This window comes from Miscanthus floridulus, chromosome 2 (genome assembly GCF_019320115.1).
Source record: "Miscanthus floridulus cultivar M001 chromosome 2, ASM1932011v1, whole genome shotgun sequence".
NCBI classification, from domain to species: domain Eukaryota; kingdom Viridiplantae; phylum Streptophyta; class Magnoliopsida; order Poales; family Poaceae; genus Miscanthus; species Miscanthus floridulus.
In genome coordinates, this window is record NC_089581.1 from 140570636 (window position 1) to 140582547 (window position 11912).

Below are 11912 nucleotides of genomic sequence, written 5' to 3' on the forward strand. Positions count from 1 at the left end.
CAGGTTGCGTTCTGGACCGTTCTAGGCCAAAACGAACGAGGCCTGATTCATTTGGGTTTCGAACCCTGCAAATATGTGGAAAACACTCAAATCCTCTCCATTTGAACACTACCATGAATCCCTCAATACCATGAGCACGCACTACACGTGACAATTAATTAAAGGGGAAATTGGTTTCATAGCATTGAAAGATCACGACATTCGAAAAATACCATCGAAAGACATCTGTTACGTAAAATACCACCGAAAGAATGGATTGTTACCTTCAAATAGCATTCCGTCACGGTGGCCACTTTTGCCGTGAATTCCTCCATTGAGGCACATTTGTTCCCCCATTTCAGAGAAACAGAGCACACACGCCAGCGTACGGGCACATCCCGATTAGCCCTGGAGAGGGCACATCGGCCATGACTGACCAGCCGGTGGCCTTCGCGGTGGCCGGCCGCACCTATCGATGTCAGTGGCATGGCCTGATATGGCTCATATGAGCATGGCCCCGTGCCCGCGCGGCATGCAACATAGGAGACGGCGGCGGCATACAGCAATGGCGAACCCGACGACTACAAGGTCAACACGGGTACACGTCAGGTGTGTGGGGGTGCTAGAGGGGCTGTTCTGGGCATGGCTTGTGCGAGGTTGAGTAAGAGCGATGGGGCGGCTCACCATGTGAAAAAAACAAGCGTCTACGGCCGACGTCGAGTAGGACAGAGGCGGCCCGTGAAGCAGGGCTGCCGGTGGAGGTTCGGCCAAAGGAGGTGCACGCGGCAGTGTAACTAGCTTGGTGGAGGCGCCTCCGATTGGAGCTGTCCGCGGGAGTTCCCCGCATGGCGACCATGGCGAGCAGCAGGAACAATGCACCTGGCGGCGGCAGGATCCAGCGTACCAGAGCGGATTTGCCCAGTTCAGGTGAGCCGCGGTCGGAAGAAGTCTGGACGGACGTGGTGGTACGTTTGGCCGAGGCGTTGGTGGTCTGCACCCATGAGAACAGCGACGGCAGACCGAGAGCTAGCCATGGCAGCGGCCAGCAGCAGTTTTAGCGACATGGCGTGGCTCCGGCCCGGAGTTGTTTGCTATCGTGCGCAGGGGTGAGAACATGCTGGCGGAGATGGTGGGGCACATGGCTCGGCAGTGGTACGGTGGGGAACGGTGGTGGTGAGAGCTGAGAGCAGATCGGCGGCTCCGAGCTTGGCGTCCAGGCACAGGCACAGGCGAGTGGACCCGGCACAGGCAGCTGTCGTCCTAGGTCTCAGCCATCGCGAGTACTCCTATATGCATGCACGCAAACTCGATTGCTCTTGCATGGGCCGTGAGCTCATTGATAGATGATCCATGCACGTATGCACAGTCGCACACAGGGCACTGGTCTCCTGGCAGTGTCTACGGAGGTGAGGGTGTGAGGCAGCTGCGGCCGCCGCCGTGCGGACCCGGCGCGGCTGGGCCGTGCGAGGTAGTCACGTGTCATAGGGCATGTGTCGCTGCCTATCAGTGTGTCCATGCCCAACCAAGCAGCTGGGTCGAGAAAGAAATGTGTCTCGACGGAGGAATTCACGGCAATAGCAGCCACCGTAATAGATGCTATTTGAAGGTAACAGTTCGTTCTTTCGATGATATTTTATGTGACGAACGTTTTTTGATAGTATTTTTCAAATATCGTGATCTTTAGAGGCCGTGAAACCAATTTTCCCTTCGTTAAAAGGCCTGTACCACTACCACGTTGATCGATCGAGTAGCATCGTCAGTCAGTCAGTCAGTGGTTCACTGGTTCGCGTCCACGTCGTCCTTGTTGACGGGCTCGAACCGGCCGCGCCCGAGGCCGTGCTGGTACAGGACGGAGTGCAGCTCGACGGGGGTGGCGGACAGGGACTTGATGATGCTCCCAAACCCGTGGCGCGGCGACGACGGCGGCCCGCCCGTCGGCGGCTTGGGCAGGCTTTGCCCCTTGTGCAGCCGCAGCCGGCCGCGCTGCTGCTGCGCCATCATCTCCACCTGCGGCGGCCCCATCAGGCGCGCGAGCCCTTCCTCCTCGTCCCCGGATGCCGCAGCAGCCTCCTCGTCGTCGTCGTTGCGCGCCGCCGGCGCCGCCTTCCGGTACGCCAGGTACAGCACCAGCTGCGCCGTGCCCAGGACGAAGCCGATGGCGTTGGGGATCTGGCGGTACGAAATTTGTGCTTGGTCCAATTATATATATATCGCGATCGAGTACAAGGAAAATGAGCGAAATAGTGTGACGCAAAGCAACGCGTACGCGTGCTACGCACCCCGATGAAGTAGTCCTTGACGAGTAGGGAGTAGACGCTCCAGACGCCGCCGTTGAGGAAGAGGGAGAAGGGCATGTACTCCACGCTCCGGGTCTACACCACCGTCCGCTGCATGCATGTATCAGTAGCACCCAAATAAAAGCATAGCTAGGCATGGATGGATGGTCAGTTCGCTTCCATTTTGTTATTACGCGTCACCCGACTGAAAAAAAAACTAGTGCTGTCTCGTAAACGTCAGTCGTCGGTGGTCATATTTTTTGTATCGACTATAGTTAATCTTTTGCTACACATATACTAGTACTTACTTATCAGTTGTGGTGGTGTTATCCCGTCATGCATGTCCGTGTCACTTGGTGTCGGTGAGCTATACAGTGCTTCGGTTCGGTGCGACTGGGGAGCAATGTTTTAGCCCGCTATAGCCTTTTAAGGTAAGGTGCCGCTATTTGCGTTCATGTACAATTTAGCCGCTATATCCCGCTATAGTCCGATTTAACTCCGTTATTAGCTGATCTAGACGTATACCGCTAAACACCTTAGCCTGCTATTTAAAACTATGATGGGGAGTGAGAGCCAGCGGAATTTCTGGTGGTTCTTCCCATAATGTCACCACGGAAACAGTAGATCATATCGCATGGGTCATGGGACGTACTTGGGACAGCAGGGGTCGCACGCATTTATTCGGTTTCAGTTCTTGCTAAGTTGGTAATGCAATTTAAGACAAGAGATATATAAAAATATATATACTAGCTCTTTTCTAGGAGTATAATATAGCTCCAGTGCATGAAAGAAAAAAACGAACTTGGCCGGAGCTCCAACAAATTAGCCCTACTAGATATGAAGAGATTTTAGGTAAAGCGTGGTTGGGTACAAACCTTCAAGGGCATCTATCTGAGTTCGTGCTAGATAGGCATTACGGGTTGTGGTGTGTGATATAAGTGTCCGAGAAAATGACATGGGACCAAACACTCAATGACGGGTCAGGAAAGTAGATGCGATCAGCTAGTCTTTTGCGGTATCAATCATCTTATCTTATTAGCATTCTACTAAGGTCGGCACGCTCTAGAAAGGAGCGTACGTATATTCAGAGATATGATCAGCTTTCGTTCCCTAAGAGAGGCATCTCAAGTCAAAGAAACAGAGACCCCGAAACAAGTTACTGCCAAAAGTGGGAAACAAATTCGTACGACGTTCACCACTGAACTTTTTCATGAGCTAAAAACTAAGTTTTCCTGAAGAACGGCACTGTACGTGTGATACTCTGTTTCACAGTCTCGAGTAGCTGGACAGTTCAGTACAGTATACTGACCATTGAGGCATTGAGCCCAGCGGTGCCGCGTACATCCCAATGGTGAGCGTGGCGCAGAGCAGCCCCACCGCGAACAGCCGGGCGCCGCCGTGCAGCGCCAAGGAAGCCGACGTTCACGGCCCGGCACCAGCTTGCCCATCTTCGCCTGAGATTTACCCCAACAAACATTATTCAGATGAGGATTCGATCCGTTGCCAAGGCGTTGCCGTTCGATTCAGTCAATCAGTCAGGGGACGTTGCCAAGCTAAGGATATGCTACTACTGTACGAGAGCCAGATGCATGTATGTATATGAACTGATCGAACCTTGGTCTCCCTGGGCGCGTGGATGAGCTAGAGCGTGACGTAGATGGCCTCGAGCGCGGCGCCGGCGCCGGCGCCGTTGACGGTGATGACGAGGAGGCCGCTTCCCCCGGGCTTGAGGAGGCCGTAGAAGGTCCAGAGGCTGGTGCTGAGCAGGGTGGCGACGTACGGCAGCCACCTGAAGTCCTCCGTGCTCTTGTTCCTCACGATCCACCGGAACGTCGCGCTGGATTCCATTCCATTTCCATGGAAATTAAACAAAACAGAGCTCCGCGTCCGTCAGCAATCAGCTCGCGGCACTTTCAAGTTGCATAGAGATATGTAGGTAACAGAAATTGCGTGAACTCGCATCGGAGACGCGAAGACGAGGATGGAGATTACGTTCCCTGGTGTGAGGCAGGCAGAAGATCAAATCATCAAGGGGGAACTGCTTGGTTGATGTTCAAGACAAGAAAAAAAACAAAGGCAAGGAGACATGCGTGATAGCCGCCTCCGGCGAGGATGAACACTGACCTACGATCCCGACGAGGAAGCTCGGATTGGCCATTGCGAACGACTCTGTTGTTCCGCGAGGATGGACGGACGCGGGAGAGGTTATGACGAGGACGAGGACGAGGACGCGGACACCGGAGAGGGTATATGTAACACTAGCTATGTGACACTTCTTGCTTCACAGTCGGCGAAGGAAAAGGTGCTTGCATTGGTTAGTGCTGTATCGTTTCTGGGAAACACGACGAGCGCACGCCTCGTCAGTCTCAGATTCTGCAGCAAAAGGCATAAAATGGACGAACCAGAGCACACGGCCGGCGGTCGCCGACTCACCGGCCGTGCCGTGCCCGTGCGTGTTACATACAGAGCACGCGGCGAAATCCATCTCAAACACTTGCTTGACGTCCTCAGGATGTTCACCTGTTCCCCTGACTTAGCAATTTACTCTCTGCTTTTCGTTGAGTGTGGTATGGTAAGCGACCGGACGGTAACAAACCGGGGAATCACAACCGAGTGCCCATTCATTGGCGGCTTGGCTATACGTGTCAGCAGACGCAGGGAGTAGTCAGTAGTCACCACAGCTGATAGCGCACCACTACTTGCTCCAGTTCGCGGTGGATAGACAGTAAAAGTAGAATCCAAACACCACTGAGTCTGAGCTGAACGGCGCGCGGAAGCTCACCCACCTACAGGCAGTGGAAGGTGGCCGTGGCCCGTGGGGTGGGGAGGGGGAGGGGGAGGGGAAGACATGCAGATCCGGCCCCATGAAACGTTCTAGAGCCCGATCGGCTGGGGCTGGCTGGCTGGGCTAGCTGGCCAGTCCCCTTACATGGATACTATTTACATGAATCAACCAATAGTACTTCTCTCTCCCATAAACGAACCAGCAACGATACGAACCAGCCAGTCGAACAGGCTCGTAGAGCCTGACACGTCGCGGCGCTGGGGCGACGCGGGTGGTGGGACGCGAGTCCACGTGCTGGCGGCAGCGCATAAAAAACCCGAGATATTCTGGAGATCAGGGAGAAAGTGAGACGGGGTGTGACATCGACATCGCCCCATCGACTGGTCCGGGAGGCGGGGCGGCCTCGCTGTAACCCCTAGATGGATGGAAGGGCAAGGCCTACCTGAACGGCACGAAAGCTGCACAGTACGAAGATGAGTGATTAACTGTGCATAGTTGCTACTCTTCTTCTTTTATATAATCCAACAATTGCTAACACTAACTACAGCCTCTCGGAAGGGGAACAGAATACGCCTGAGACCTGGGGCTGGGCACTGGCTGACTGGCGGTGTTCTCGTCGAAGCAGACTGGGTAACCTGCACGTAGTCAAGTCACAAGACGCAAAATCAAGACGGAAATGCTTAGGCTTGGGCGTCAAATCGCCACCGTGAGCTGGCCGTGACGCCAACATAAACTAACCTAAACGGCCCAACATTTTAATGCGCTTGTTTAACTAAGCATTGTTCTTTTTTCTAAAAAAGAAGATTGAGAATCGTTCGATCAATCCACTCTAGGAACAAAAACAAGCCATACTTTTCACTCGTCAAGTTCTCTTGACCACCGTGGCATGGTCCACGGCGACCCCTCCGGTCAGCATTCTTCACTGCACCCGGACACCAACCTGCCTTCATCCTTCCTCCTCACCACACTTGAGCGTCGCCGTGCAGCTTCTTCTCTCTTGACCATGCTCACTGACTGATGTGTGTGGTTTCCATTCTGCACCGCGCCCTCGTCCACTTCCGTCCCTCTCTAGCGGCAGCTCGCGCTAGGAGCGGCGACCAATCGGCCTTCCCCACTCTCTCTCCATGGCGCTCGATCCACTGCCTCCCTCAGCGACGGTCTCCAGTAGTGATGCGTACGAGATCGGGTAGGGGTCACTCCACTAGCAGAGGCGGCTCCCCCGGCAGGGGCGACTCGCCCAGCAGCGGCTGCGATGACAGTGGCTAGGATGCAGATTTCCAGAATCGTTCGTTCCCCCGCTCTGTGTTACGTCGTACGGAAGAAGAAGAAGGGTGAAAATTGTATGTTGCAAGTGTTTTATTGCAAGTGCTTTATATCGATGTTGCAAAAGTAGATCGGGATGTTGCACATGTTGTAATGGCTACAAACATACGTTTCAAATGTATATTCCAAATGTTTTATCTATTTCAGATATATGTTGTAAGTGTTTTTATCTAGGTGTTGTCAAAGTAGATCTGGATGTTACATATACATGCATGTTGCAAGCATATGTTTCAAGTGTATTTGGGTGTTTTATGTGGATATTGCATATGTTTGCAATGGTTCTCAAATTATCGGGTATCGTATTAGGGATACCCAAAGCAAGGAAGTTAGCGCCCACGCTGACTTCCCCGTCTCGCTCGACCCCAAGGCCGCAGGCTCCGTCTCGCTCGACCCCTTGGGTGCGGCCTCTGTCTCGCCCGACCCTAAGGACTCGGTTTTCGTCTCTCCCGACCTTGGGCTCCGTCTCGTCCGAGCTCAAGGACGCAGGCTCCGTCTCATCCGACCTCGAGGCCGTGGGCTCCGTCTTGCCTGACCCCTTGGGTGAGGGGTCCGTCTTGCCCGACCCCAAGGACATGGGTTCTATCTCGCCCAAGGCCGCGGGCTCTGTCTCGCCCGACCTCGAGACCATTGAAAGCTCTAGTTTGGTTTTGGTGAATTGATGAAACCCTAAGTGCTAACCTAGTTTATCAAGTGATCATGAGATAGGTAGCACATTCCAAGTGATGAAGCAAATGAAGATCATAACATGATGATGGTGATGCCATGGTGATGATCAAGTGCTTGGACATGGAAAGAAGAAAGAGAAAAATAAAAAGCTCAAGGCAAAGGTATAAATTATAGGAGCTATTTTATTTTGGTGATCAAGACACTTAGAGAGTGTGATCATATTTAGGTTTGATAGCCATACTATTAAGAGGGGTGAAACTCGTATCGAAATGCGGTTATCAAAGTGCCACTAGATGCTCTAACTCATTGCATATGTATTTAGAATCTAGTGAAATGCTAACACCCTTGAAAATATTTGTGAAAATATGCTAACGCATGTGCACAAGGTGATACACTTGGTGGTTGGCACATTTAAGTAAGGGTGAAGAAGTTAGAGGTGAAAAGGAGTTAGTCTTGCTGGTCACAAGGTGACCGGATGCTGGTCCAGAGGAACCGACGTGTCCAGTCAGTTGTAACAGTGGAGACGCTGGCGTCGGTCAAACGACCGGACGTTGGGTCATTCAGCGACTGGACGCTAGAGGCAGGGTCTAGTCCTGTTGTCGGGCAGCGCATAGAGGCTAGGGTCTCTAACCGGACGCTGGCAGGGTCCGGTCGTGCATGACCGGATGCGTTCGATGGGTAAAATGCGTTTCTAGAACCTTACTAGAAATGACCAGACACTGGTGGCTCAGTGTCCGGTCAGTTATAGCGCAGCGTCCGATCAACTCAAGTGATCATTGAGATTGGGACACATGGCTGTCATCGGGCGACCGGACACTGAGGTCCAGCGTCCGGTCAACATGACCGGTGCGTCCAGTCAACCCGTGTTGTGCCCAGTGAAGGGGTACAATGGCTCTATTTCATGGGGGCTTCTATTTAAGCCCCATGGCCGGTTGAAGCTCACACCTTTGGCCATTTGCATTGACATAACAACCTTGTGAGCTTAGCCAAAGCCCTTCCACTCATCTCCATCATTGATTCATCATCTTTGTGAGATTGGGAGAGAATCCAAGTGCATTGCTTGAGTGATTGCATCTAGAGGCACTTGGTGTTCGTGTTTTACTACAGGATTCGCTTGTTACTCTTGGTGGTTGCCACCACCTAGATGGCCTGGAGCAGCGAGGATCATCGAGTGGAGATTGGTGATTGTCTCCGACTCCGATCGTGGTGATTGTGAGGGGTTCTTGACCTTTCCCCTGTGGAGAGCCAAAAGGTACTCTAGTGGATTGCTCGTGGCTTGTGTGATCCTCATCTTGTGTTGGTTGTGCGGCACCCTATTGAGGGTTTAGCGTGTGAAGCCAATTAGCGCGTGAACCTCCAAGTGAGTGAATCGCCACAATGAGGACTAGCTTGCCGGTAAGCAAGTGAACCTCAGAAACAAATCATTGTGTTCATCATTAATTCTGAGGTGATTGGTCTTCATTGTTATTCATCCTTGTGATTGATTGGTTCCTTCATCTACACGGCGGTATAACATTCTTGATCACTCTCTTTACATTACCACAAACTAGTTGTCAAGCTCTTTAGTGTAGCTAGTTGTAAGAGCTTGCTTGCTTGGTTGGTGTGGCTCTTTAGTTAGCTTTTGAGAGCACACTAACATAGGGTAGTGTCATAGCTATTGTGTGAATAGATGCTATCTAAACTAGAATTGTGGTAGGTGGCTTGCATTTTGAGTAGGCTAGCACAACACTTGCATCGCCTCATAATTGTCTAACCATTTTGTTAAGTGTTGTTGTAGAAATTTTTATTAGGCTATTTACCCCATCTAGCCATTAGGACCTTTCAGCTGCGGGCTCCGTCTTGCCCGACCTTGAGGCCACGGGCTCCATCTTGCCCGACCTTGAGACCACGGGCTCCGTTTTACCCGACCCCTTGGGTGTGGGCTCCGTCTCGCCTGACCCCAAGGATGAATGGGTCACCGTGGTGCACCCCTGCATGAACGGGTAGGTCGAGCATGTGAATGGCATGGCCCTACAACGCCTCAAGCCTAGGATCTTTAACCGGTTGAACAAGTTTGGCAGACGATGGGTCACAGAGCTTTCCACGGTGCTCTAGAGCCTGAGGACGACCCTGAGCCAGGCCACCGGCTACACACTATTTTTCATGGTCTACGGTTCTGAGGCTATCCTCCCGATCAACCTTGATTATGGAGCGCTGAGGGTCAGGGCGTACGACGATAAAAGAGCCGAGGTGTCCCTCGAGGATGCTATGGACTAGCTAGATGAAGCGCGCGATGTTGCCCTCCTCCGCTTAGCCAAGTACCAGCAAGCATTGAGTCGGTACCATAGCCGAGGAGTGTGGGGTTGAGCCTTGAACATTGAGGACCTGGTGCTCTGCCTTGTCCAGAGCAACAAGAACCACCATAAGCTCTTTTCGCTGTGGGAGGGACCATATGTCATCGCAGAGGTGCTCCGACCAGGCACCTATAAGCTTAAGACCATCGACGGCAAAGTCTTCGTTAACACCTAGAACATCGAACAGCTACGTCACTTTTACCCTTAATCTACTCACGCTTTCTCTTATTGATTTCGCTATCGACTCCTTGATCTTTAGTGACACCCGATTCTAGCAACGGCAAGGGGTCAGGCCCCACTCAGGGGCTGATAAGAGCATACCTATTCGGTAGACATTCTCTATGCTCGACCATTTCTCATGTTAAGATCTAGAAGCAAGGGTTGCGGAAACAAACGCTGAGTAAAACTGGTTAGATCGTAAGAAACCTACGCCCCAGTGGCTACGGCGTTTTTGCTCACCAGAGTGATCAGAGTTTTTTGCCCGCACCCTGAGCTTTTTAGCCTTAACTATGGAAAGAGTCAGAATGTATTAAAGAGTATATCTATCTGGTAGACATTCTCTATGTCCGACCATTTCTCACGTTAAGATCGAGAAGCATGGGTTGTGGAAATGAATGCTGAGTAAAACTGATCAAACTGTAAGAAACCTATGCCCCAGCGGCTATGACATTTTTTGCTCACCAGCGTGATAAGAGTTTTTTCATCCGCACCCCGAGCTTTACAGCCTTAACGATGGAAAGGGTCGGAATGCATTAACCTTTTTATATAAAAAGAGGAGAATAGCTAAAAATCTGTTTGGCCATAACAAAATTTAAGAGCTTGTCCACTTATTACAAGTTCGTCGCCTGGCTTATCTACCTAACTAATTTCTTAGGGGGGATGATCTCATCCTCTATCTCGGCAGGTAAGTCCTATGCTAGAGGGGCCACCTCCTTCTCGATGTTGTCAAGCTCGGCGTTGGTGTAGACAGGCATGAGAACTGTCAGAGCTAAGGAGGGATGAGGAGCTAAAAACACTCCTACAACCCATTCAGGCCTAGGAGTTTGAAGGCTGACCCTCAAATGGGTTCACAGCCGCTCCAAGGCACCCTTAGAGTGAGAGGTGGAAAGGGATGGGCCCACTAGTGGCCAGTACCCGGGCGCACAAGCATCGTGGACATCCCGGCTCACGTTCGAGTCTTGGTCAGTTCCCAGTACATGGTTTTTCCTCGAAGAAAGACAACGAGCTCTTGGGACCGGTCGAACGGACCCAAGAACTATATGGATTGGGCGCCAAGAGTCTGGAGTCAGTCACTAGCTGACCCATGTCAAACCTCCATGAACAGGAAGCAGGGGCCCCACTAGGACTAGCCCGTTAACGGCTCACCGAGCACCATGTTTCATCTATCGAGGAAAAATGTGGCACGGCTTGGCCCCGCCATTTTATTGAAAAAAATGTTTGAGGGATGACGATCACAAAGACGAGCTGACCCTTGATAGGACCCCTGCTATATGTAGAGGCTCGAGGGAAGTTGGACTCGCAAGGAGACCGAACGCACGATCGCAGTACGACAGTGGACCGATCGGATCCTAGGGGACCAGAATCAAGAAAAATCTTTTTGACCTCTCAAATCCTACGGTTACATGCCCCAAGAAGACCGATCACGACAAAAGGGAATCGTCATCCTACCAGGACACGCTGTGGGCTAAAAAAGAAGGCCAAGGCCCTCAGAGTCCTCCCAACTGGAAAAGCCTCCAAAGGAGTATTCTACTCCTTCGTAGGCTCAGGGGTTACTGTCGGGTATCGATATTAGGGATACCCAAAGCAAGAAAGTTAGCACCCACGCCGACTTCCCTGGATGGCTCAAGACATATTAAAAGGTCTCGCTCGGATCCTAAGGCTATGGGCTCCGTCTCGCTCGACCCTTTGGGTACGGGCTCTGTCTCGCTCGACCCCAAGGACACGGTTTCCGTCTAGCTTGACCTTGGGCTCCGTCTCGCCTGACCTTGAGGGACAGCAGGGCTCATGTCTCATCCTGACCCCTTGGGTGCGGGCTCTGTCTCGCCCGACCCCAAGGACACGGGTTCTATATCGCCCAAGGTCGCGGGCTCCGTCTCGCACGACCTCGAGGCCATGAGCTCCGTCTTGCCAGACCTCGAGGCCGCGGGCTCCGTCTCACCTGACCTCTTGGGTGTGGGCTCTGTCTCGCCTGACCCCTAAGGATGCAGGTTTCTATCTCGCCCAAGGTCGTGGGCTCTACCTCGCCCGACCTTGATGACGCGGGTTCCGTCTCGTCCGACGGGGACCCATACCGTCGCCTTGAGGACGCGGGTTCCGTCTTGTCCGACGGGGACCCATACCGTCGCCAATCACTCCAGGTCCAAGCGTATGGGCCTAGGTCAAAACTCTGATGCTAGGAAAGTGGCTGGCACGCCTTGATGTATCCCATGGCCATGACGGGCCATACCTGGGGATTCACATCAAGAACAGTGTCGGGCGTGCTGTTGCTGTTCTGTCTAATTCTCGTACGGACGCTGACAGGCGCGTCAGTTTACCAGAACGTTCGCCGGA

General features: G+C 52.5%; 1 pseudogene; it reads right to left on the reverse strand.

Moving 5' to 3' along the window:
- Positions 1–1683: 1683 nt before the first annotated feature.
- On the reverse strand, positions 1684–4413 carry LOC136539882 (bidirectional sugar transporter SWEET16-like; annotated as a pseudogene).
- Positions 4414–11912: the final 7499 nt, after the last annotated feature.